This window comes from Nannospalax galili, unplaced genomic scaffold, assembly GCF_000622305.1.
Source record: "Nannospalax galili isolate Female #2095 unplaced genomic scaffold, S.galili_v1.0 scaffold3688, whole genome shotgun sequence".
Classification (NCBI taxonomy): Eukaryota; Metazoa; Chordata; class Mammalia; order Rodentia; family Spalacidae; genus Nannospalax; species Nannospalax galili.
Window position 1 is genome coordinate 10,901 of NW_008357135.1, and position 4,215 is coordinate 15,115.

The window sequence follows — 4,215 nt, forward strand, 5'->3', positions numbered from 1 at the left end:
GCACTTACCATCTCTCTTTATAGGATTCATACCTTTGTGATGCTTCTTTCCAAAAATATAAAAAAGAAATATGTAAGAAACCTAGTTACCATTATCTACAAGCTCTATTTTTTAGCAGTCCTTGCCTCCTGCCTGTACCCTCACACACATGGCACATGTCTGTGGTGAGGCCCACTGAATGTGTAACAGCACGCTTTTATCATTCTCATGGTTCTGTCAGCCCACTTCCGAGGACCACTGGTGGAGACAGTGGGAAGACATTTTGAGTCCTCCTCTTAACACCCTGCCTTTCAGCAGCTCGGAAGAAGGGTGCTATGCTTACTGTTCAGTATAAAATCACCTGGTATTTCCTGTGAATCATCACTGGGAGAAGTGATATGATCCCATCTTCTGGCTGAGTAAGCACAGAGATCTGATTTCAGGCTAGGGACCAATATCCAAGTGCAAATATAAATCAAACATTTAACCCTTTCCCACCTCTTCTAAGCAATCTTGCTGAGTATCCAACAAGAGAATTAGAATCACACTTATTTGAAATGAAACTGTTTACCCTTTATCTTCTTTGTAGGAGCATAAAAGGCATGCCATTTCTTTCTTGGATTTTTTTTCTCCTAATGTGGGGGAGTATTCACTGTTAAAAAATTAAAGCTAACAATGAGTAACGACATTTCAGGACAAAGGATAAAGGTATATATTCTTTATGATTACATGTGTGATGCACATGTGTGGAGGGGTGTACATATGTGTGTGTGTGCGCACAAATTCATGAGGTGAGAGGTTAACACAAGTATCTTTCTTTACTGCTTTCAACCTTTCCTTACACTTTTAATTATTCATTTATCAGTGTTGTGCATTTATGTGATTGTGTGTGAATGTAGGATCCTCCTGTCTTTACCTCCCCAGTAATGGTGTTACAGGTGTGCCACCATGCCTAGCTTTTACATGGGTTTTGGGGATTTAAACTCAGATCCTCATGTTTGCATGATCAACACTTTACCTACTGAGGCATCTTCCTTAAAGATACTTTAAAAAATATGGACTGCTTTATGAATTTCTCATCATTATGCAGGGGGCAAGTTAACCTCTGTATCATTCCAATTTTAGTATATATGCTACCTAAGCAAACTCATTATTGGGGGGGGGGTCTTTTTGATGCAGAGTCTCCCTGTAGCCCCAGCTGGCCTAGAGCTTGTTATGTGGACCAGGCCAGCCTCAATCTCACAGAGATCCAGCCTGCTTCTGCCTCCCGAGTGCTGGGACTAAAGGCCTGTGCCATCATGCCAGCCTAAGGGAACACTCTTAAGATACGTTTTAAGGAAAAGTTTAACATGGGAAAAGTAGAAACAAACCAAAGATCTGCAAATTAATTCAATTTGTCTAAGTATGTGGGTACACCGATGAGAGACAGATGAGTACAAACTGGGCACAAGATTGAGGATGTTCACCATCTATTTTGCATCTCTATGCACACAGGAACCCTGCTGGTTTATTTGATCACCTCAGATCCTTCATGCTAAGGAGCTGCAACTCAGCCCTCAGCCACAGGAAGCAGGAACACTACAGAAGAGAAGCGTCTATCTGTTTGTTTGGCCATTTGACCAATTTGGGAACTTTAATGTGAAGGAAGGGACAAGACACATTGGAAGGCTTATGGGAAGAGAAGTGAGAAAACCTAGAGGAAGGAGGTAAACCGAGGCAGTGTCTCTCTATAAATGGTCTCATGTCCTTGATCAATATCTGGCCCTACATAAACCATCCATTTGGTTTATTACCAGAACGACCACTAGATCTCAGTCAGGACCACAAACCACCTTGCCCCCCAAATAAAGCAGCTGAGGAGCTGGAGAGATGTCTCCCCAGTTTTAAGCACATACTGCTCTTCCATGGGACCTGACTTTGGTTCTCAGTACCCATGCCAAGTGGCTCCCAACTGCCTGTAACACTAGCTCCAGGGAGGGAGGGAGGGATTCAGTGCCTCTCACTCATATGCATATAAACCCCCCCACACACAAATACACACGTAGGTGTAATTTAAAAAAAATTTTAAAACATAAAGCAGTTGAAAGGCTGGTGAGATGGCTCAGCAGTTAAGATCTCTTGCTTCTTTTGCAGAGGGCCTGAGTTTGATTCCCAGCCCCCACACTGGGCAACTCGCAACTGATTGTTACTCCTGCTCCAAGGAATCTGACGTCCTCTTCTGGCTACTGTAGGCAGCCACACGCATGTGCCATACACACAGATATTCATAAATAAAAATAAATCTCTTTTAGAAAAGCAGTTGAGGCCTGAAGATTTAGTTCAGTGGTCAGGCACTTGTGAAGATCTGAATTCAAACCCCAGTATAACAAAAATAAAAATAAAATATGACAAAGCTGATATTTTAAAAATAAATAAAAGGCAGGGCTTGGTGGCACACACCTTTAATCCCAGTCCTTGGGAGGCAGACGCAGGTGGAGCTCTGTGAGATGGAGGCCAGCCTGGTCCACATAGTGACTTCCAAGAGGACTGGGACTAGGGAGATTCTGTCAAAATGCTAAATAAATAAATAAATAAATAAATAAATAAATAAATAAATGATTTGGAGGCACACACAAACTCAAGGTTTCATGAACAAAAAGTAAAAGGGATAAACAGTTTCTTCAGGTGACCAATGTCACAAATAATTATTTTACTTTGAGTCTGGAAGGGAGAAAAGCTCCCTGGCCAGCATCTTGACTTCAAAGACAAGAGACATCCTCAGCGCACCTCGCCTCTTGGGCGGCTCCCTTCCCTCTGGTCAATTTAGGCAGGATTATGCTATTCCAGGTGCTCGGTTTAATCACCCAGAGCAGTAGAAAGCAGGAGCCTGGATTCTGCCCCTGGACAATTGTTTCTGGGCGTTCGCACGTCAACTTGCTGAGGGGTTCTCATCGCTGGATAATTTGATCTTTCACTTTCTTGTTTCCAAGTGTGCACGCTGTTTGGATGAAAATGTGTGAAAATTCGGATGCCTCTTGGAGTAAAGATGGGGGTGGGGGACCCTAGGTGGCTGGGCCATAAGCCATGGCTGGAAAGCTGTGACTGAGGGGAGAGAGCAGTACCGGTCCTGGCACCCTCTTTCCAGGGTGCCTGTTTCCACCTGGCTCTACCTGGCCGTCAGCATTAGGTAGCTGTGGGCTCTGCAGCAACCCCCGTGAATGCCCTTTTTTCCTGTTTGCTCTTTTTTCCTTCTTCTGACCATGGCTTTAGCTCCCACACTACCTGTTCTTGAATCCTTATCTCAGGCCCGCTTCTGTGGGCAGTCTCACAAGATAGGGCTTTATCAGAAATTTGACTTGCTATATGTTAGTTTCATTTGAAAGGAAATCCTTTGAATACGGCTGAGACCAGGTACTCCTAAGCATTTTACACATAGAAATCTCAAAAATCCTTCCAAAACCCTCTGAGTTAAGGTCTAAATGGAATTCGGTGAGTTTAATTTTCAAATTAGTGATAAAACTATAACGAGACCTAAGCATTTAGAAATCTCATAAATCCTTCCAAAACCCTCTGAGTTAAGGGAATGGAATTCGGTGAGTTTAATTTTCAAATTAGTGATAAAACTATAACGAGAGAGGAAAGTGACAAATATTTAAGTTTTAAGTTTGCTTACTTGGACCTTCAGTCGTAGCACATTCCAACTTCTGTTACTAAAACTGAATCAGGGAAATGGCTCCGTGGTAGTGTTTGCTCTGCAGGCAAGATGACTTGAGTTCAGATTCTCAGTGCCCACACAAAAGCTGTATGCAACTGCACCTGTTACCCCAGCATTGGGGACAGAGAGAGGTGGATCCTGGGGGCTTACTGACTAGCCAGTCTAGCCAAAACAGCCAGTTCTGTTCAGTGAGAGACCCTGTCTCAAAAATAACATGAGCTTTTAATCCCAGCACTCAAGTGACAGAAGCAGGTGAATCTCTGTGAGATTGAACCTAGCCTGGTCTACATCGTGAGTTCTAGGTTGGCTGCAGCAACAAGAAAACCCTGTCTGAAAAAAACCAATCAATAGTAATAATAACTAATAGTAATAATAAATAATGTAAAGAAGCAACTGAGGAAGACATCACAACCTCCGACCACCACATACACCCTCAGGCTGAGCTCACCCCCCATACACATACACACACACACACACACACACACACACACACACACACACACACATACACATACACACACACATGCACACACATACACACA

At 43.2% G+C, this 4,215-nt stretch overlaps 1 pseudogene; it reads right to left on the minus strand.

Moving 5' to 3' along the window:
* Nucleotides 1-1,028: 1,028 nt before the first annotated feature.
* LOC115067939 lies at nucleotides 1,029-1,124 on the minus strand (annotated as a pseudogene).
* Nucleotides 1,125-4,215: the final 3,091 nt, after the last annotated feature.